Source organism: Coenobita brevimanus, chromosome 79 (assembly GCF_032717465.1).
Source record: "Coenobita brevimanus isolate Jiangsu-jjx chromosome 79, ASM3271746v2, whole genome shotgun sequence".
Lineage (NCBI taxonomy): Eukaryota > Metazoa > Arthropoda > Malacostraca > Decapoda > Coenobitidae > Coenobita > Coenobita brevimanus.
The window spans coordinates 1,743,426-1,767,510 of record NC_137032.1 but is presented as its reverse complement, the minus strand read 5'-3'; positions in this window follow the sequence as shown (position 1 = coordinate 1,767,510).

The following is a 24,085-nucleotide window of genomic DNA, read 5'->3' as shown; positions in this document are numbered from 1 at the left end:
ACAAAATTACGAGAATTATCAACAGATTACCTTTATAATTCTGACTACCTCCAGACGATTTTAGAAGGCGACGGAGCACTCCTAAGCTGAATAAAATCGTCTGAAGGTACCAGGAATTAAACACGTAAGATTTCCCTCAGCCGTTTTAATGAGAAATCTGATATCACGAAGGGAAGGCAGGACAGAACTTCAGACCGGCAATTTTGGGACGCTTGTGGTGAAAGAAGTCTATCAATCTATCTAATGCCAGACGCTTTAATCCCGTAAGGGGTAGCCACAAGCAAATCGCCTCCACGTCGCCCTGTCACAAGCCATTTCGCTGCCCTCCCCCAGCTCACACACCCCCTCTCTCATATACCTCTCCACTCCATCCCTCCATCTCATCCTCGGCCTCCCCCTCCCTCTCCTCTCCTTCACCTCACTCACATAGACTCTCCTCATTAGTCTCTCGCTCTCAATCTTCTCCTCACGGCCAAACCACCTCAATGTATTTCTCCTAACGCCTTCCATCACGTCCTGAGAAAGGGACGAAAATAGCAGCCAATTTAAGGACGAGCAAAGCAGCCTCTCTTAGACTTGGAATTTTTATTGGGTGATTAAATTCCACGCCGCTACGCAGGGTCATTAGGCAGATCACGAGGCTAATGAGTCGAGATTTAGAAATATAATTACCTTTATTTTCTCCCGTAATTATACTCTTTTCACTCCAACCTGGCCCAAAATTGCCATCTCTCCCCTATGAATACTGACTCGTAGCAGGAGTTTAACCTTAGATTGTCATGCTTGTCACGAGGAAGTGTTATGGAAAGGATGAAAAACTGCAGTGTTGTAGTCTTCTGCCACTAAGCTACGGGACATAAGGAAGAAAATTTAGGCCAGGTTAAAGTAAAAGGAGTATAGTATTACCCTTTTTTCTTGGGGGAGGGGGAGGACAAGACGTGGGAAGAGAGTTCACATTTTTTTCCCTTGTCCTTCCTGTAAAAGCAAGACATAAGGAAAATTTTTGTACTCTCCTTTATCTCTCCCTCCTGCAAAGAACAAGAGGCGTGGTAAGACTGTACACTCTTATTTCTTTTTGTCTTTCCTGCAAAAAACAAGAGATCTGGGATGACTTTAACATTTTCCTTTCCTGGTCCCCACTCGGAAAAAAAAAAAAAAAAAAAAAAAAAAAAGACGGGAATATTTTGCTCTGTCTCTGTCTCTCTCTCTCTCTCACACACACACACACACACACACATTCCATCCACCTTTTCCTTGTCTGACACTAACATCCCCTCTCTTTTCCTTCTCAATTCTTCCTCCTCCTTCTAAACATCCCTCTTCCTCTCACTCCCATCTCTTTTTAGACACCTCTCTTCCTCTCACTCCCACCCCTTGTTTAAACACCTCTCTTCCTCTCACTCCCACCTCTTTTTAAACACCTCTCTTCCTCTCACTCCCACCTCTTTTTTAAACACCTCTCTTCCTCTCACTCCCACCTTTTTTTTAAACACCTCTCTTCCTCTCACTCCCATCTCTTTTTTTAAAAGCATCTCTTCCTCTCACTTCCACCTCTTTTTTAGACACCTCTCTTCCTCTCACTCCCACCTCTTTGTAAACACCTCTCTTCCTCTTACTTCCACCTCATTTTAGACACCTCTCTTCCTCTCACTCCCACCTCTTTAATCATTCCCCTTCCTCTCATTCCCACCTCTTTTTAGACATCCCTCTTCCTCTCACTCCTTCCTAGCTTCATTTACCAGGCGTACACTTACACACCCTCTCTTATAAACCGACCAGAGTTGCACAGTACCAGGCTGCACAGTACATCATACTTGCACATCACGATAATGGACTCGTAAATTCTAAAAACAATAGACAATAGACAACAAACGATAGGCAGTATTATTTAATCTGGTTTACAGTCCACACAGTTAACGTAAATTTAATATTGAAAAGAAAAAAAAGATCTTCCATTAACTTCCCTAGCTTTCCGACACTGAGGATAGTTTAAGTGTGGTTCTATAATTGGGTGGTGGTGTGAATGGTATAAGTGGACTGGTGTGGTGTGGAAGAGGGGAGGTGGATGTGGTGTTGGTGTCAGGGATGTGGTGGTAGTGGAGTGGTTTTGGTGTTGGTGTGGTGGTGGTTGTGTGATGGTGGAATGGTGATGGTGTTGTTGTGTGATGGTGGTGTTGGTTGTGTGATGATGGTGTGGTGGTGGTGGTGGTGAGTGGTGGTGGTGTAGGTGAGTGGTGGTGACGGTGCTAGTGGAGTGATGATGGTGTACGTGGAGTGAGGGTGGTGGTGAGGCTGTACTCGTAGTAATGTTGTGTGTGTGTGTGTGTGTGTGTGTGTGTGTGTGTGTGTAACGGTAGTAAGAATAATTAACATCACCATAACTCGGCATCTAAAGCAATACCTTCATCTCCAGCTTACCTTTGGTCAGTCTAATGATCTCACTACAAATATCCTTCTCCACCGAACCTCAATCACCTATCTTCTATTTTATTTTTTTTATTTCCAGCGTGCCGTCCGGTACGTCTAACCTGTGATTGAGGCTAAAGTGATCAGGTAATTGGCATGGACAGGTAACAAGGACAGGTAACAACTATCCTTCACCCACTAATCAGTCAGGTGGTGTGTGTGATCTCGTAATGTTCGTCGATTATGTGGTTCTCGGCTATGTCCTCCTCTTGACTTCGATATTTCGCAACATTTCCTCCTCAGCGATTTGTTCTGTTCATTACACCTTCATAATCCTCATCCATGTTACTAATGCACACTTGGTCATATTGCAAAGACATAAATGACATGCAATTAAAAGTGTAGTATGCAAAACAAATCGCAAAGGATGAGATGATAATACGAGCAAGTCTCTGAACCCTGTGAAAAAACGATCCATAATTATCAACGTTCAGACAACTTGTTCCCCAGACTCGTTCGTGCAGAGATCAGGCAACACTCTGGTTTTCAGTGCTTAATCTGCTATATTCTCTTTAACTTGGCTCGGAAATTCGTCCTTTTGCAGTTTATTTCACGTAGCTCACTGCCAAAAAAAAGACAATATTACGGTTCTCTGTCCTCTCCACAGCGTTCTTCGTGGCTAGCATCATATTCAAGGGTCAATCTATCGTTGCAACTCAGCACTGAAGATGGAGAGACGGCAGTTTTAGGCCAAGTTAAAGTAAAAAGGGGTATAGTACAGTTAAGTATGATTTCTGATGTAGCCGAACAGAAGTGTTGGTTCCTTAGTTGATACAATGAAAATTTTTGCGAGTCAGAGTATAAATCAAAGCCTCTGGACAAGAAAAACGACTCACCTCATCTCAGTACAGGTACATTAAAGCCTCTAAATAATATTCTGGATACAACAAACCTCATCATTTTCTTCTAAAAATTTTAGCAACAATTTCGCATTAATGATGGTGGACGATTATTTAACACGTGAGTTGTGTTATCGCGTTATTAACCTCTAAGTTGAATATGTTAATGTTATCAATGGAGGGTTATAAAATTAGTACAGGATAATGACTTGTTTTAATTTACACCAATACACTGATAACACTCTCGTCAAAAATACCTAGGCATTTGCGTCTCTCCACCTCCAGTCTTTCAAACGCTGTGTGTCCAGGCATCTCGAAATAAACGGATCTTGAATTTGGCGCTCTGTTATCTTTTTTTTTTTTTTTTCTTAGGGGAACGATCTTGCGGTTTTCTGGCCTTTGGTTCCTTTTTCAGTGCATTAAAAAAAAAAGGGGGTGGGGAGGTGGCACCATAGCAGGCTTCACACCACACCGTTATTAGGTTACATGACTACCAATAACTAAAGCATTACTACTACGGAGCCTACTAAGCCCACGAACACACGAACCCAAGTTATATTCATTTGCGCGTACTCCGTGGCTCGTATATGCTCGTTGGGTAAGGAAGCTCCCTAACACCTCCTCCTTTCTGACTTATTTTTGGGAACGGCTGGCTATTATCGTTTTATACGTTATTTATGCAGAGTATGGTGATATCAGAATGATATAAATAACACAGAGGAGGGCGGCAAGGTGTAATACGCAAAGTAAATAGCTCAGGAAGAGGTGTTAGGGAGCTGCCTTAAACGACGAGCATAAGAGGCTGCCCGTCGCCTCTTCCATATCAACTGCTTCTGCACACACTAAAAAAAAATTCCTGTCTATTTCCCTTCTGCACCGTACTTCACTATTAACCCTCTAATGATCGGGATAATTCTAGTACTCTACTATAGTTTACATTTAGCTGAGAGCGTGTAAGAGGCATTGATAACAGGGCGCTAACAACGTATAGGGAATTGCTGATTTGTAATTAATATGAACAATTTACGAGTATCCCTGATCACGATAGGCTAGACGCATCCCGAGGACATGAGAATAAGGCCGCAAGATATACTCCAGTTTAAAGTACTTAGAATGACTCCCCGTTACACACACACACACACACACACACACACACACACACACACACACACACACACACACACACACGTGGCGCTGGAAGGTGTGTGTGTGTGTTGCCTGCTTGATACACACACACGCACACACACTATTACTGCTCTTCAGACACAATTCCTTCAGTGTGAGAGATCCTTTGTAATCGGAGTAAAATCGCCTGCAGGTAGCAATATGTCACCGGATTCTGAAGGTGAATGAATATTGCTGTCACTTATTTAAATACAAAACCTACCTACCTACCTACCTACTGCCAGACGCCATAATCCCATAAGGGGTGGCCATTTGACTCTGAGTTAGTTGTTTTACGGGGAGGGGCACTAATCCTCCACCAACCCACTTGTTGACACGTAGGGAACACGTATGGTTTGGATATATGGTTACCACCCAGCACCTCCTAAACCAAGAAAAATCACCTGAGTTTTTGATACATGCTAAGGGAATTTTTTTACTTGGTTTCTTTTTGGTGTGGTGCTGGAGCAGGGACGCCTTCACGTGGTGGCACCGATATAATTTGGCGGATCCACTGCCCACGTATACAAACGTCCCTCATCTCCCTCCATGTCTCGCAAAAGGAGGGTGGTGGACTGCAGGAGAGGGCAAATCCAGTCTGCAGTCCACTGGGTTCGCGTTTCAGATGAACCTGGGGCTACAATAACAGCTCCTACTACTACTACAACTACTACAACTACTACTACTACTACTACTATTATTACTACTTCTACTACTACTACTTCTTGGTGTTTTTCTTGCCAGTGCTCGCTGATACGGTCTTACGATGTTAGTTCTGGCTCAACTGGCCTGAAACTTAGTAAACATGCATCGTACCTGAGCTTGGTATCTCAAGAATTATCATACTTTAAATTTAGGCCTCCGAAAAAAAAAAAAAAAAAAAAGACGGTCACGGAACTACCGGACGCTAAATCAATCATCCCAGGTAAGACGTGTGTCCTAATCGCCCTCGAACACAGGTATGATACGGACCGAGTTCTTTTCGAACGTGCTCTTTTGCTTGTTTGTTCTGTGAGTCTTTGCATATGTGTTACAAGCAAACGCTGATCTTTTGAATTTATGATGCAAACTCTGGGGAAATATCCTGAATTTACCTGCGACTGTTGCATTTCTGGTTGTTTTTATGCACTGCACGTATGTATGTGGTGGCGGAGGTGGTGGTGGTGTAGACAAAATTTGATGAAAAAAAAAAAAAAACGGCCTGGAACCAAAAAAGAGAAATACACCTTCGTTTAATAATGGCAGGGAAAGATTTGCAGGAGATGGGGGGTGGGGATGGTGATGTTGGTTGGGGGGAAGAATATGGCAAACAAATGGGGGGGAGGAGGAGTATGGTGGATAAATGGGGGGGGAGGAGTATGGTGAATAAATGGGGGGGAGGAGTATGGTGAACAAATCGGGGGGAGGAGAATGATGAAGAAAATCGTTTGACATAAGAAAGACCAAAATACCATTGCTTATCTATAGCAGTGAAAGGGTTAAAGAGGTGAATGGAGGTGGGGGAGGAAGTGAGGGAGGAGGGGGGGGGATGTGAGTGAGAGCATGGGGGATGTGGGGGAGGGAGGTAGGATGTGAGGGAGGGATGGGTTGTGGAAGGGCCCCGCGGACTACATGTTAATTTCACCCTTGCCGGTTATATGCAAATGAATACGATTGCTATCACGGGCGGCAGCGGCTACTGTAATGTGTGTGTGTGTGTGTGTGTGTGTGTGTGTGTGTGTGTGTGTGTGTGTGTGTGTGTGTGTGTGTGTTTGTAAGCGTATATGTGGGTATATATGTGTGTGGATGTGTACGCAGCCTATGTGTGTGTGTGTGTGTGTGTGTGTGTGTGTGTGTGTGTGTGTGTGTGTGTGTGTTTTGGGGTTCATGTAAGCTGAATAAAATCGTCTGACGGTAGCAGGATTAAATAATATCCATTTTACTCTGACTTGGCGACGGAATATGATGCTAGTCATGAAGAAGTGCCATGGAAGGGATACAGAACTACAGTACTGTCTTACTCTGCCAATGGGCTACGTGAAATAGGCTGCAGAAGGACAAAATCTTGGTCAGGCTAAGAAAAGACGACTTGTGTTTCTCCAGCCATGAGTGCTAATGTTCACAGCAAAAATATTCTCAATCTCTGATAAAATAAAATACTATACTCTCTTCACTTTCTCTTGGCCTACAATTGCCATCTCTCCATCTTGAATGCTGGGTTATAACAACAGATTACCACTAGATTATGAAGCTAGTCACAAAGAAGTGCTAGAGAATGGATGTAGAGCCACAGTATTGTCTTTCTTCTGCCAGTGAGCTACGTGAAATAAGCTGCAAAAGGATGAAAATTTGGGCCATGTTAAAGTGAATGAACTACAGCGCTGTTCCCGTCATGAGAGGGTTAAAATGAAGTGTATTACGGCTCCCAAGATGAAAGTGGAGTTCTAAGTGATCAATCAAAGTGGCATATATGTGTGTTTTTTTTTAAGCCATTACGCCAAACACACATTACGCTGGTTTTCAACATCACTCCCAAAATTAATACATTCTTGGGATGCCGAGAGAAGAACAGGTTTTCTGAGGGGATACTGCCTCTCCTTTTATTTTCCTTTCCTTTTCTTCCAGGAGTGGTTATTAAAGACTCCCGAACGAGGCTCTCTCTCTCAGCCCGATACTTATCAAAGGGTAGCCGAGATGCCGGGAAGGTTGAGATGGAGTTGGGTTTAGATGGAGAATAGGTGAGTTTTTCTTATAATTACAATGTCTGAGAGAGAAAAAATGTGCCGCGCCGATTGAAACGTTTGAGTGGTAGATTACTGAGTGGCTGCAGTCTGGCTGAAACGTTTGGGTGGCAGATTTCTGAGTGGCTGCAGTCTGGCTGAAACGTTTGGGTAGTAGATTAGGATACTGAGTGGCCGTAGGCTGGTTGAAACGTTTGGGTGGCAGATTTCTGAGTGGCTGCTGTAATCTGGCTGAAATGCTTGGGTAGTAGATTTCTGAGTATATGCAGTCTGTGGAGTAGATTTATGAATGGAACTGAAACGTTTGGGTATGCAGTCGGATTCAAACGTTTGGGTAGTATATCTGAGTGGCTGTCGTCTGACTGAAACGTTTGGGAAGCAGATATCTGAGTGGCTGTCATCTGGGTGAAACGTATGGATAGTAGACTTTTGAGTGGATGAAGTAAAGTTTAATGTTTGGCTTAGCTTACTTTGGCCTAAAACTGCTCTCTCTTTAACTTTAATGCCAAACTGTAACATGAGATTACTAATAAAAAAAGAAAGGAAGATATAAAGTTTTATAGTCAGTCATAAAGCGACAGGAATTAGGCTGCAAAACAACGCAAATCTCGGCCTAGTTAAGAAGAACAGATTATAACACCTTAATGTTCTTTTGTATGTTATTTATATCGTTTTCACATAAATAACACGCAAGACGGTACCATACTAATTTCATTCTATACTGGTCCCGAATGTTCTCCCTTTCGTTGCTTATTTACGGAGCTCAGAGGCAAATAAATAAATAAAACTCAGTGCTACGACTCTACATCCTTGCCACAGCACTCCTTCATGACCAGCACTAAATTCGGGGGTTAAAATCTATTGTTACAACTTAGCATCCACGAGACTACAATTTTAGGCCATGTTAGGGCAAAAATAATACTGCCGTATGTATGAATCTCCAGACCTACTTAAAATGGTCGTGTATGTCCAAGCTCATTTACCGCCTTCCAGTTTATCTTTATTTCTCACGTGCTGCCGCCTCTCTCTCTCTCTCTCTCTCTCTCTCTCTAAACTAGGTCTTAGAAAGAGATAGGTTGGCATGAAAAGTTCTAAATTTCAGAGATGGTACAGGATAAGAGAGAGATGATATCATGTTCAAAGGAGAAGGAGAGAGAAAACGAGGGAGTGATAATAAGAGGAGGAAAAGAGAGAGAGAGAGAGAGAGAGAGAGAGAGAGAGAGAGAGAGAGGGGGGGGACCGGCAAAAAATGAAGAAACTGAGAGAAAAGAGAGGCTGACAAAGTAAGGAGGTGCAACGTTGGAAAATATGGGAGGAGGAGGAGGAGGAGGAGGAGGAGGAGGAGGAGGAGGAGGAGGAGGAGGAGGAGGAGGAGAAGGAGGAGGAGGAGGAGGAGGAGGAGAAGGAGGAGGAGGAGGAGGAGGAGGAGGAAGGGGTGAAGCAGGGGCCGGGAACCTAAATTAGCGTAGGGTAGCGTAGTGGTGTGGTATCGAGACAGCCCCCACAAGATTTATAGGGGGTAGGTATCAGCTTCACCCAGGCGTGTCTTAGGCCTGCCCTACCCTGCCCTGCCCTGCTTTGCTCTGCCCTGCCCTACACTCCTCTGCCCTGCCCTGCCCTGCTTCGCCATGAGGGAGAAGATAGTAGTGAATGAAAAGTCTGAGTAGCTGAAAAATAAAAATAACCCCTGAAAGAGAAAATAAAGCTTGTAGGTATAAATGAAATATAAATAGCCATCTCTAGTGAAAAACGGGGGGGAAAAATAAAGACAGGGCGACGAAGACAGGGAAAGAAAACCCCGTAGGAGTTAATAAAAATAGCCATTAACACTGAGAAAGGGATATAAGGAAAGAAAGATAAGCCAATGGATCACTTCTATACGTTGACGTCTTCTCCATTACACTTATCAAAGGGAAAATGTGTGTGTGTGTGTGTGTGTGTGTGTGTGTGTGTGTGTGTGTGTGTGTGTGTGTGTGTGTGTGTGTGTGTGTGTGTGTGTGTGTGTGTGTGTGTTGTTTCCTCTTGGTGTTAGTTCTGATAGTTATGTTTTTCTTGTTAATGCATGCTGACACATCCTCATGCCTTTTATTTCTCAACTGATTGGCCTTAAATTACTAGGCACGCACAATACCTGGGATGAACCGACACCTTTCTCAGATTTTATATATTAAAGGTTAATATATATGCAACAGGTAAAGTGAAGGCTAAACCAGGAATATTACATACTGGAAAAACACCCACAAAAAGGAGGTAAAGACAGCAAAGTTCTCGTTACAGAATAAATACCCAAGTGGTGGAATGAGTTGATGATCTACGGTACTCTCCGACAGAAGGGGATTTGTATGAGGAGGTAATGAGAGCTGGGTGGGTGGCACGGTGGTGATGAGAGGAGAAAATGATGGGAGTGGTTTGTGGAGAGGAAGAAAGATTAAAGAAGTTGGCAGGTACTGAAAAAGGTCTGGAGAATGAGATAACAAGGGAAATGGGAGGAATGGTGCATGGTGGTTAACACACACACACACACACACACACACACACACACACACACACACACACACACACACACGCACACACGCACACACACAGAAACAACAAATTTTTCTTCAATTCACCCTGGAATAAATGCCAAAACAAACAAACCCAAACCCAAAACAACCAAAACAAGGACTTACTCTAATCTTAAACAGCCGCGATACATCATAAAAAAAAAAAAAAATAAACAATGACTCGCTGCCAATGCTCAACCACGGGGGAGAAGGAAGTCGACTGGAATAACTCATTGATTGATCGCAGGGGCCTGGTGGTGGGGGGTTAAAGTGCCTCGCTGTGGACCTTATTTACGACAGGTGTTGGGCTGGGAAGGTGTGGGGTTGATTTCACCTGCTTGCGAGTGTCACCCCTATGGATCGTGTGATACTGAGGATGGAAAATGAAGGAAGAGAAGAAAGATGGAGAGAGAGAGAGAGAGAGAGAGAGAGAGAGAGAGAGAGAGAGAGAGAGAGAGAGAGAGAGAGAGAGAGAGAGAGAGAGAGAATAACAAACAAAAACACCACAGAGGTGCTAATAAAATTCCGTGTCTCATCAACCGACTGTCTTAAGGTTAGTGGAGGCAGGTTAAAAGAATGCAGTCCAAAATTGATCTCTGAGTACACTGCGGTGAATAGGTTTAAGAGGGGACCCTTAATTGGAGCGGCAGATGGCCAGCGAGAGGTGAGTAACTGGTATAATTAATGTGATTCAGGTGAACTGGTTAGGGCAATCACCAGCCTCTTAAATCCTCCACTTGCACCACATAACCACTTAGCCAGGGAATCTCTCCGTCTCACCGGCCATCAGCGTAATTATCCCTCCTACTTCTCGGACTTAACAGCCATCCGTGGACCTACTGCACTACCCTATCTACATTCGTGGACTTAGCATCTAACTTTATACCTAAACCCCATCCACACCCAAGCACCCAGAACTATCCGTGGACACAAACATGGAGTTCAACCACGTACAAGGGCGTAATATCTATCCCCAGACACCACCCACACTTTGCGAACCTAGCACTTGACCATAAACCCTGCACTTATCGGTAAACCAAGCTCTTCTTTGCCTATTTTGCAGACCTACCACCTGTCAGCGGCCCTCGCATTGGCCTGTAGATCTAGCACTTGTCTGTGAACCCACATTCATTCGTGGGTCTAGCATTTGTCTCTCGGCCTAGCTCTTGTCCTTGAGCCTAAAGGCCGGTTCACACGAGCAAAATCGCGGTCGTTTTTTGCCGGAATTTGCTTCCCGGTAGAAATTCCGGCAACTTTTTTCGCCGGTATGGAAAGACCGATATGTCGGTCTTTTTTTGCCGGAATCGGGAGAAAGAAGCCGGGCCGATTTAAATGGAAGCACCGAACAAGGCAAAGCTCTGGGAACGAAGACGAATACGACATCTTGTGTTTACACCGCCACTACTACTAGTCTCACTTCAACGTTCATTCCAGTTTGGATGTATCTGATATGAGCATGAGTATAAAATTGAGTATTTAAGTATTAGTTCAAGGTTAAGGCATCTTATACCTGATTTATACTTAAGAAAATTTATGCATAGGGCCCCTGAAGCCACCGGAAAGCTGAGTGACAGTAAAGGCCTGTTCACACTAGCTAAATTGAGGCCGTGAGGGCTCATCTTGAAGTAGGAAAAGTGCAAATACAAGAGCTGCACATCTACGGGTACGGCGGTCCATCTTTGTTTGTAAACACTGTTGCCGCATTCCTGCCTCTGCAGTCCCCGTCCGTGTGAACACCTTTCCGGGAGAAATGCCGAAATCGGCATTTTTTTCCCGCAAATCGGCGAAAAAAATGGCCGCGATTTAGCTAGTGTGAACCAGCCTTAATACTTCTCTGTGAGCCTACCATTCACCAGTGGATATGGTACTTGTCTCTGAATCTAGCATTCTGTGGGAGAAAGCACGTCTATGGTCCTAGTACTCATTCTACGACCAACTATTTGTCTGTGAACCAAGAATTAATATGTGGATCTAGCGCCTGTCTGTGGACCAAGAAATTAACTGCGCATCTAGCACTTGTCTTTCAATATAGTACTAGTTTTTGGACCTGGCACTTAACCTGACAGCAACTGCATAAATCAATCACGCCAGAAAGGGCCACGAATAACTCTAACTGAACAAACAAAACTTAACGAAACCTAACCTAGACACCTCTCAGGGGAAGAAAACACAGCTCAACTTAGTCTGCAAGTATGTGCCTCTCTCAAATCCGTCCCTAACATATCCTAGACCACCCTAACCCTAACTGCCATGCCTAACATCACTTAACAACCCAATGAGCCTAAATTAACCGCAACAACTCAATCGAATCTAAATCAGCCTTGCCTAACCTATCCTTACCTGACGTGACCTTGGCGAGACGAAGAAGTATTCAACCTTTCGGAACTCTTCTTTACTGCGGCGGAGGGACCAGAGTAAGGATAATTGCTGGCCATGAAACAAGACAATAAAACTAGCATTATCCCCCAAACACCTTCTAATTGGCAGTCAGGTGTGGGTGGAGGTGTATTTATAAAGCATCTTAAGTCTTTCAATAAACCGGTCTAATTAGTAGTGGATAATTACTGGAAATTATTAAGCTATTATCACTTCATTATTCATTCTGGTTTGGGTGTTGAAGGGACTGGAAGTTGTGCGAGTACATAGATTAATGTAAACAAAGAATTTTAAACACAATGTAGGCTTAAGAAACTTTACAAATACGGAGAGTTATAAGTACGACAATCCCCCCTTCCTGAATGGTGGGATTAGCCTCTTCAGGACGATTAATTATATCTATCGATCTATCTATATCAATCTCCATGTATCTATCTATCTACCTACTTATCTATCTATATCTTAATGCTAAGCACCAGACGATTTTATTCAGCTACATTAAAACCCTTTGTAATGAAGAGGCGAAAAATTCTCTCTCTCTCTCTCTCCCTCTCTCTCTCTCTCTCTCTCTCTCTCTCACACACACACACACACACACACACACACACACATACATTTAGAGTAAAAATGGCCACAACTACTGAAGAGAGAGAGAGAGAGAGAGAGAAAATTACTCTGTCATGATTTCTCTCCTCTATCAGCCTCCAAAAAGTTTATACGTATCTGTTGGAGGACACAGGTAGACACACCTGTCCAGATACTCCAGATACTGTCGTGGATACAAGGGATTAATTAACAAGGTAGTGGGATTACAAGCGTTAGTAGTGTTTGTAGTTTGGGATAAGTCTGCATTGGCCTCCCACCGCCACTGCCGCCTCGGAGCAGAGAAGTAGGGTGCGTCAGGGGGGACTGTGATGGATGGACTCCCTCGTCAGGCGGATTGGTTGTTTTGTGTGTGTGTGTGTGTGTGTGTGTGTGTGTGTGTGTGTGTGTGTGTGTGTGTGTGTGTGTGTGTGTGTGTGTGTGTGTGTGTGTGTGTTTCGCCAAATCCCTAAAATAGCAAAAATTGACCTAAAAATGACAAAAGTTTCCGAGTAACTTTTCCCACGGGTATATGGATGACTACTATAAAGGGCGTTGAAATTCCATCCATCTTCTGGTACGGAATTACCTTTTTTTCTTTCTTTCTTTTTCACACTAAGAAGGCAAACTGGGAAGGATTTTTTTTTTTTTTTGCACACCCCAAAGTTTCGTCAACAACATTTGCTCTGGGAATATGTTGATATCTTTTATCGTTTATGCGTGATGCTCTGCCTAAAGTTCGCATTACAGACAAGCAGGCAACACAGTAGAGTCAAAAGAAGGACAGATATTTTAGATGAGCTAGGAAGAAGGAAGGTAGGAGTGAGTGTTTGGAAGGGTTGTGAAAAAGGAAAGGAAGAATGGAGAGACTGATGAAGCGAAGGGAAAAGTAGTGACGGAGAGACTTTGAATGTACAGAGGGGAAAAAAGGGAGGTATAAGAAAGTGTTAGACTCGGAGGTAAAAACCGTGGGTGTTGGGGAGAGGGAAAGGTGAATGACGTCGACTGGAGGTGTCAAGTAATGCAAAGTTGTAAAGCAAACGGCAGTAAAACGCTAAAGTTTACTCTACTAAACCTGGGTTCTCACAAGGGGTGTCTGTGTTAATAATGATAATACGAACATAGAATATTAAATGAAAGGAAAACGTTAAACAAGCTTTGTGTATTAGACTAGAATAAGCTGGGGTGTGAGAAAAATTAAGCTTAACTCTTTCCCTGTAAGAAGTTTCCTAGGATAAAGTCGACAAATAGGTATCGTAGCAGAGGGCTGAAAAGAGATTATTTCTGGTCTCTCCGCTGGGAGTTACACAGTAAGATAATTTTAACAGTCTCGTGGAATCTGCCTAGCAATTTACACTTTCTGCCTATCTCCCTATCTTCTTTTTATTTCCATCACGCATTGTCACAGTTTTCTTGATACACAGCTGATAGATTGCATGAGGATAGGTACTAGCCTGAGACATACTGTATTTTGCAAAGCCTATTTCAACAATCACCTGAAGTTGGCAATAATAGTGAGCGCCCAACCAACCACAGCACAAACACACCATATCAACAAAATATCTCAGCATCAAAGGAAGTGATTTCAATGACACGGGATCAACTATAGGCCAAAATGAAGAAAACGGAACCTGGGTACTTACATTTCGGGGGAACACTCGTAGATCTAACGCTGCCTCAAATTAGTCCATTGGTTACGGTGGTGGCTATGAGCTGAACAAAACAGGCGTGTGCTGGAAAACAAAAGCATCATATCAATCCTCAGCGATGGTAGTTTCGTTTCGTTTCATTTTTAAAGGCTCCAACATGCTTGCATGTGTCGGCCTTGGTCACCTAATGGCGGCTCTCCACGCTGCACGACCCATTGCAGCCTCCCTGTTCAGTCCCTTAACCCTAAGGTCACACTTAATGACCTCGTCCCATGTCTTTCTCGGTCTACCCCTCATAACCCCACCCCCAACATTAACACTTCTCACCTTATTCACCCAATTATCATCCCCCATCCTCTCCACACGTCCAAACCACGTCAATCTACCTCTCCTCATCACAACACCAATACACTCCAGTCCCATCCTTCCTCTCAACTCTTCCATCGTAAACCCAGCCCCTCCAGGCCTTGGACGCAGGGACGCACTGCACATCCACCTAATCTTATTTATCTGTTTATTTTTATTCCTCATTTTTTATTTGATTCTGACAACAACAGTTTATTTCAAGAAGGAATTATCTACTAACGAGGTAAAAAAATTGTACAAACCTTCACTATGACGATTCTTTTTCTATTAAATTTTTGCCTAAAGCTGTGATTTTGTGAAGTTCAGAAAAAAAACTGTAAGTGAAAGGGTTATTAGGTTTTTTCTTCATTAATCTCTTCAGTGAAACGTCCTTTTTGAACTGAAGAAGGTAGATAAAGCCTTCATTAAAAAGTTCATTAAAGTAGGTCTCTCTTAAGTCGAATTAAAAATGAAATAGTTCAGGGGTACCAAGAATAAACCAACACAAGAGGTCATCGTATCGAAGGGGTTCATTAGCGGACAGGTGAGGTGGAAGTACAGGCAGGTGGGGGTACAGGTATGTGGGGGTACAGGCAGATGGGAGTACAGGCAGGTGGGGGTACAGGCAGATGGGAGTACAGGCAGGCGGGGAGTACAGGCAGATGGGGGTACAGGCAGGTGGGAGTACAGGCAGGTGGGAGTACAGGCAGGTGGGAGTACAGGCAGGTGAAGGTACAGGTAGGTGGGGGTACAGGCAGGTGGGGGTACAGGTAGGTGGGAGTACAGGCAGGTGGGGGTACAGGCAGGTGGGGGTACAGGCAGGTGGGGGTACAGGCAGGTGGGGGTACAGGCAGATGGGGGTACAGGCAGGTGGGGGTACAGGTAAGTGGGGGCACAGGCAGGTGGGGGCACATGCAGGTGGGGGTACAGGTAAGTGGGGGTACAGGCAGGTGGGGGTACAGGGAGGTAGGGGTACAGGTATGTGGGAGTACAGGCAGGTGGGAGTACAGGCAGGTGGGGGCACAGGTGGGTGATGAGGTGCCTGCTTTATGTTAGTCTACCATATAATGAAGTGCGGATTACTTTCTATATTGATAACTCGGCCTCGCTATTAACCACGATAAAAAATGGCCGGCCTGCAATAAATTCTGATGGGTGAGATAAATAGTCGTGTTTAGTGTTGTATCAGCTAATGGAGCACGCAGGGTGTATGTGGTGTGGTGTGGTGTGGTGTGGTGTGGTGTGGTGTGGTGTGTGTGGTGTGGAGTGGAGTGGTGTGGAGTGGTGTGGTGTGGTGCGTATAGTAGTAGTAGTAGTGGTAGTAGTAGTAGTAGTAGTAGTAGTAGTAGTAGTAGCAGTAGATCAACTTCTGCCTCTCTTTTTTGGTGCCTGTAGAGTAGTATAGTGTAGTGTGTGATGATGTGTGGTTTGCTGTAGTGTATTGTGTGACACAGTGTAGTGTAGTGCAGTGCAGTGTAGTGTAGTGTAGTGTAGTGTATGATGTGCGGTTTGCTGTGGTTTTATCGTGTAGTGTAGTGCTGTGCAGTGCAGTGCATTGTAGTGTGGTGTAGCGCAGCGTAGCGTAGTGTAGTGTTGTGTAGTGTACTGCAGTGCTGTGCAGTGTAGTGTAGTGTAGTGTAGTGTAGTGTAGTGTAGTGTAGTGTAGTGTAGTGTAGTGTAGTGCTGTGGAATGCGTTGAGATCTGACATATGGCCACGAAGCACGAGGGAATCTATTAGCAGTATACTTTTGCCGTCGAGGGGTCTCTCAGGGGAGTTTGTGGCCCCTGAGGAAGTTGGTGCATAAATACACTTACGATTAATTCCCCATGGTTACTAAGATTTGCTTGGCGAGGAAGGACAAGAGAAGGGGAGTAGCTAGTATTCTCTCTCTCTCTCTCTCTCTCTCTCTCTCTCTCTCTCTCTCTCTCTCTCTCTCTCAACGGGAAGCACGAGGAAAGGAGACTATAGACTATTTCCATTTCTCATGCTTTTGTCACAAGTACAGGGAAAGAAGGGCTGCAGACGGATGCCTTCACGTGGTGGCACTGATATAACCGCTCTGCTCCTCTGCCCTGTATTATAAACGTCCCTCCCAAAATAAGGAAGATGGACTGCAACAGGTGGGGTGGGGTGGGGAGTAACTTCAGCCTGCGGTCCACCGGGTTCACGTTTAGCACAACAACTAAAGGACAAGCAGGGCACATATTTCCTACGTAACTTCAGCAGGCACTCATCCTACTTAAATCCGCCTACTTACTCCTTTACTATGCCATCAGGAGCGTAGGTGCCCGGGGCTAGGCTAATCAGTCCAGATGTTTACGCAAGAATGATCAATGAACGAATCTTGAAATTGGCTCTCTGTTGTGTTTTTTTTGTTTTTGTTTTTTTGTTCTTTCTTAGAAGGAACGGTTTGCGGGCTCCTGGTCTTTGGTTCCTTCTTCTTTGCATTAAAGGAAAAAAAATCGCCCGTTCCTGAGTAGCATCATGTGAGCAGTAAAACCCAACCACTCCTTGGATTTAAACCCTTTGTGGGATAAATTCAACTGGAGCGCCGTAATCCACTAGGCCACCAGGCGCATATTTGTTAACTACACGGCTACCACCCAACGCAGGATATAGCTTCATGGGTTGCAGGGAATGCCTTTTTTCCCACTCAGTGTAGTCACCTGAACATTGCACTTTAATGAATGAGTGGATGGTGGGCTTCACCTCCGAAAACAAATCTTAGTTACAAAAGAAAAAATGATAGTAAACCCAGGAGTGTTTTGAAAAGCCGAAGAAGAGTTGGGCTGAGCATGAGGAAGAAAGACAGGACGGAGGAGGAGGAGATGGAAGAAGAAAGAGGAAGAAAGAGATGGTGGAGGGGGAGAGGGAAGGAGAAGAAAGAGGAAGGGATGGAGGAGGACAAGGAAGGATTAGACGGACGAAGAAAGAATGGATGGAGGAGGAGAGGGAAGGAAAAGAAAGAGGAAGAATGGGAGAAGAAAGAGGAAGAAAGAGAGGATGGAGGAGGAGAGGAAAGATGAAGAAAAAGGAAGGATGAGGAGGACCTGTGAGAATATTAGCCTGTCAAGTGAGACTGAAGATTCTGATGGCTGGATTGATGTGTGAATGAATGTCTTGCCTACTTCACTGGGCACTTTCTTCCTGGCTGTTATTTTATGCTTTTCCAATCCTATTTCTGTATCTAATTCATCTCATTTATTAGTGGCAAACAGATGATGATGAAGAACGGAGGAGGAGGAGGAGGATTACATAGGATTACATAGGAAAGCAAACAGCAACAGACTTTATGGTCCTTTCGAGGCTGCTTGTTACAGAGAAAACTATGACTACAAGATCTAACTCTAACCACAAGATCTAACTAGGAGAAGGAGGAGGAGGAGGAGGAGGAGGAGGAGATGATGATGATGATGTTGATGATGATGATGATGATGATGATGATGTTGATGATGATGATGATGAAGATATGACAGATTCTTAGGGCATGAAAACCAAAATCTAAGTAAGGGAGATATTAGCGGGATCCCTTCAAGCTGAGCACACTGAAGTTATGAAGGAACAATTAAGCTTGATATACCAGCACTCCATCCATCCCCACGACACTCCACAATCTAGACCAAATATATTACAAGCTTAAGTGCATTTAGAACCACGAGAAAAGAAGGGGAAAAAAGAAGTGAGAAAAATTAATTGGCAGTGGTCCTAACTCAAGCATAACTGTAGCTAAAGGGCATTGTTCGCCTGTGACCTTGGTGGTGTAGAGTCTGTGTTATCTGTGTATCTGGCGGGTGTAATCTGTGTACCTGGTGAGTGTTCCGTTACAGGTGTTGAATCTGGGAGTGGCTTGGTAATTAGGTGTTGGTGAGGCGGCCGTGCTAATTGTGGGTAAAGTAACGCCAAGCCAGGCATCTCACCTACGGATATTTACACAGGTATGCCCAGGTGAGGGACGGGGTGCTGAGCTGAGAGGGTGTGTGTGCGAGGAGGGAAGGGGGGTAGGAGGAGAGGAAGGAGGATTGCTGAGGTGAGGGAAGGTGAAGGAAGAGGAAGAAAGAGATGATGGAGGAGAGGGAAGGTCAAGAGAGAGGATGAAAGACAGGATGGAGGAAGTGAGAGGAGGTGAAGGAAGAGGAATAGAGAATGAAGGAGGAGAGGGAAGGAGAGAGGAAGAAAAAGAGGACCAAGAGGGAGGATGGAGGAAGTGAGGGAAGGAGAAGAGAGGAAGAAAGAGAGGAGAACGGGAGAGGATGGAGGACGTGAAGGAAGGTGAAGGAAGAAGAAGAAAGAGAGGAGTACGGGTGAGAGATGATGGAAAAGGAAGAACGCGAGGACTATGAGAGAGGCGGTGTGAGAAGGTGGGGGAATGTGAAAGATAAGGAGAAAATGGGCGAGATGAAGAGGAAGGACGGAGAAGAGGAACGAAGTGGAAGAACATAGGAGTTTGAGCGAGGATGTGAAAGGGAGGGGAAAAATTAGAGAAGAGAGAGGGGGAAGATTAGAGAAGCGGAAGGGGGAAGACGGGGAGAGGAGGAAGGAGGAGGAGAAGGGGGAATGGAAGAGATGGGTATAGCAAAGAGTGTAACAGAGGAAGAAGAGGAAAGGGGAGGGGGAGGTAAATGAGGGTAGGGGAGAGGAAGGAGAAACTAACGGGAGATGAAGCAAGAATAGAAGTACCAATGAAAGAAGAAAAGGAAAAAGGAAGTATTTGAGGCTAATATACTTGTCTTTAAAGTTACCGACCAAGGAAAGGAAGGAAGACAGGAAGAAAAGGAGTAATAAGAAGGACACTGGGAAGAAGACTAAGCCGAAGAGAGAGAGGAAGATAAGGAAAGACAGAAGAAAGAAGGGAGAACTAATTAAAGATGGTGACGAAGAAGAAGCAAGAACAACAAGGTCTAAAAATAACCTGACTTCAGTGGATGACAAGCTGATAAGCAGTGGTAAGAAAATACGTTTAAGCTGTGGAGGACTGAAAATAAGAATCCTGATTTTCTTGCAAGTGTGGCCAAGAAAAGAAAAAGGAAATGGTGTAAAACAAATGGCAGTAAGCAGACCATCATCATCATCATCATCATCATCACATTATCATCGTCCGTTTCTTTCATGTGGTGGGCAGGAGCTAAAACCACGCGTGCAAACACACACACACACACACACACACACACACACACACACACACACACACACACACACACAGAAGATAGTATCATCTGAGCGTCCAACAAGACAAAGTTACATCTTCATCCACTCAATTCTCAGCCTGTGAAATCATCGGCTCCAGTTCACAGACGCTGACATCCACAAAGATGACTTTTTAGTGAACAAGAGAAATAAACCAGGCAAATTCAATATTAGAAAGGAGAATGGATGAAATGCAGATATATATATATATATATATATATATATATATATATATATATATATATATATATATGGGGCGAACAAAAATAGGATAAGATCTGCTTCATACCCCTCCCCCCCCCCCAAAAAAAAGCAGGGGGGTGAGGAAAAGTTTGAAATTAAAGATCGTTAGCAATAAAAAAAAATAAAACCTGGAAACATTTAACTATATGAACCGGGAGAAAGATCCAATGTAAACTGATACTGGGGAAAAATAAGAGGCAGACTGAGTTCGGTGTTAATACAGGTAAGAAAAGAAGAAGGAATACGGCAAGAAATGAATGAACATGAGAGTTCAGCAAAGTTAACCAAGAAAACTCCAATATCCTCGGGTTTCCTCGCAAAAATAAATGACTCGGGGAGGCGATTTTAAGTTAGTGAATCCAGACAGGATCGCGAGCAATACAAAGGAAGTAATTGAAGAAAACAAGGAAAGAAGTCACATTATTTTTCCATGCCTCTAATTACAAAAATATCGCACGACAGAGCACTGATCAGGAATTTCCATACACACACACACACACACACACACACACACACACCATGTATATATAATTCATTTATTTATTTGTTGTGGAGAAAGGAAAATGAAAGCAGAGTGCAGACTCTGCCATGTTTCTCACGGTATTCTTAATGCAAAAGCAAAACCACACTTAGGAACGGATATGATCGGAAGTGTGTTTGTCTCTTCATCTCGAACAAGAACATCAACAACACACAAGGAAAACCTGCCAAAGAAAGATGGAGGGAGAAGCGGAAAACACACACACACACACACACACACACACACACACACACACACACACACACACACACACACACATACTGCAAGCTAAGACATACGGTGTTCCTGTTTACCTATGAGGCCGGCTGACGATGCTATCTAAGAATATATGCTGGACGTAACTTGCTGGCGGTGAGGCATCATGGCAAGCACTGTTGTGGGAAATTTTACGAGGTGCAAGAAAGGCGGGGGTGCAAGAGAGGCAGCGGTACATATCACACCACATCAACCCCTTCCCCTATGCAAATTGTCTGGCGGTGCAAATAGATGGTGAAATAAGCGAGTGGTTTAGCAGAGGTTCAAATCACACCACGTCCACCCTCTCCCCAACAAAATCGTCTGGGGGTGGAAATGGCTGGTGCCATAAGTGAGAGGCTCAGTCTGATTGTAGGATTGGAAGAGGGAGTTGTAAAGGTTTCGTGGGTTTTAGATATGTATCTGGAAGGTGTCATTAGAAGGGTGAAGGTGAGGATAAATGGAAGAGGATGGTTCTGAATGGATGTAATGTGTGGAATCTGTCTGCACTTCTGTTTGCATACGGTGCAGTGCTAACAGCAGATGCAGCGTGGACGTTACAGAGTCTGGTGGATTAATTTGCTGGCATGTGTGAAAAACGAAAGCTAAAAATATATACTGAAAAGAGAGAGAGAAAAAAAAAATGGTGTATGGAAAAGGAACAGAGACTATACTCGTTTCACCCGAATATAGCCTAAAAATCCCATCAATCTGCCTTGAATGCCAAATTGTGAGAAGAGACCAGTACTATTTTATGATGTTAGTCCCGAAGAAGTGCTATGTAAAGGATGTACAGCGGTTGCACTGTCATTTTTTTTTTTTTTTTTTTTTGTCCGAGCTACGCGAAATAAGCTGCAAGAGGAGGAAAACCTAGGCCAAGTTAAGGTAGGAATAGTTTAACTGCAGAATAAAAATGGAAAGTATGCGAGTATTCATGCATTAAGACGGCGATGTGGACAAAGGCGGTAGTGTGGAGACTGCAATGGAGGAAAAGGTACAGCAAGAGAGGAAGGTGTCTGAGGTGTTGAGAGCAGGGGCAAGAGGTAGGAATGTAGGCGTGGGGGTACAGAAAATATTACTTGATCTATACCGGGGCCCAACACTAACGTACAGTCGTGAAACGTGGAAGAAGTCTTAAGGATACAATGAGAGAAGGGAAGAAGCTGAAACAAGATACATCAGAAATGCGTGTGAAGTGGCATAAAAAAAAAAATAAAAAAAACATATATAAAAGGATTCAGGAAAATATGTAATGGATGACCTTGTCCATAAATATATAAATAAATAAAGATAAATAAATAACCATTCCGAGGTGGTTCTGGCCATGTGAAGGAACTGGGCAATGAGAGATTTATTTGAGGGGTGTACAAGAGTGGGGTAGTTTGGAGAAGGAGAGGGAGAGTAAGATCGAGGTGGGGAGATAAGATGCCAGAATACGTAGAGATGGTGGTGTGTCAGAGATGGGTTGTTACCTAGTAAGGACAGAAATACCTCAAGTTTCTCTCGTCGAGTCCACTCTTCACAGGAAGAGGCGTCAAGCAACTGACATTTTTATAGGTAGCAAGAATAAAACAGTTGCTAAAAAGAGTCAGGCGGCAGGAAAAATAATAGTTACCATTATCACGTCCAGAAAAGGAACATTGAAAACTGTATTCGCCCGCTGGGGATGGAAAGCCAGTCCTTAAGATGAAGAAAATCGTCTGGCGGTAGCAAGAACAAAACAGTTAAGATTCATCACATCCTGGAGGGATTACTGGAGATTTTCAACCACTCAAGGACAGGGAGCATCTCTTTAACTAATAAAACCGTCTGACGAAAAAAAAAAAATGCTGAGAGGAGTTACAAGGAGTTACAAAGACAAGTAGTGCCTCAAAACGTCTTACGATCCACACAGGGGAGGCGCCATGAATGAAGGAAGTTCTTACTCCACTTGTGAGGGACAAGGACGAGTAAAGATGAAGGAAGGAAGAGGAGGATTATCGAGGGGGGATCGCAAGTGTGAACATGGAGAGAAGTCAGTCCAAGGGTGGCCGAGACAGACGTGGGTGAACGCCTTAGCGAAGACCTTAGAGTCGGAGGAAGAAGCAGGGAAACGACTCAAGATGGCGAGACGAGGAGACTTACTACATAACGTTCTCTAAAAGTAAGCGTACGAGAGTCCCCCACAGTGAAGGGGTTAGAAACTGTCCTCCTTTGAAAGAAACCATTAACCAATTCTTGTAAGATGGCGTTCTGTTTCTTATATTCCTGCTTCCGTGAGACCTAAAGACGTCCAGTGTAATGAAGAGAAAGATTCTCTCTCTCTCTCTCTCTCTCTCTCGAAAATACAATGCCTTAAATAACCCACAATAGCCCTGTAAAAAAAATCTAGGCCTGGAAATAATACCGACATAAACAAAACGCGAGAGATTATGATGGTAAAATAAGCAAAATAAATCGCTAAGGAAGGGATGCTACGGAATCTCTTTTAATCAGGAGGCTATGGGTGATGTTATGAAATCTAAGATGGGGAAGGGGAGGGCATACCTCATTTTTATCATTTATTTCCTTATTTCTTTACTTCGCATCTTTACTGAAACACATGATGGCTCACATACATATGCTATATACCTCTTTGCTAACTGCGCTCATTACAGTGGGATGCAGGCTAATTTCTCTCTCTCCCCACTGTGTATATGCAAGAGATGTTGAGAGAGAGAGAGAGAGAGAGAGAGAGAGAGAGAGAGAGAGAGAGAGGCATGTACGTGTGTGTGTGTGTGTGTGTGTGTGTGTGTGTGTGTGTGTGTGTGTGTGTGTGTGTGTGTGTGTGTGAACCCAGATGCACTGCTCGCTCAGGAAGAAATTACGAGGTAGGCCAGTCAGGTACAGTAAGCACTAAAAAAATAAATAAATAAATAAATACCAAGACTCTCCCAACATTTTGAAACAGAACGAAGCGCTTTGAAATCTGTATATATTTAATCAGTGGTGTGGTTTATTATGTTTTCTGAGTTAAATAATTTGACAAACCCGAATTTTAGGTTAGTAAGAATTAGCAGGCATATCGAAAGACGTGGGAAAATTATCGCTCATGTCCAAATATTATCGTTCATAGGGTTTTCTTTTTTCTTAGTCTATAGTCTTTATTATTATTATTATCATTATTATTATTATTTGACGGTATACATATCTTTTCCCTGGTGACTGATGGCTTC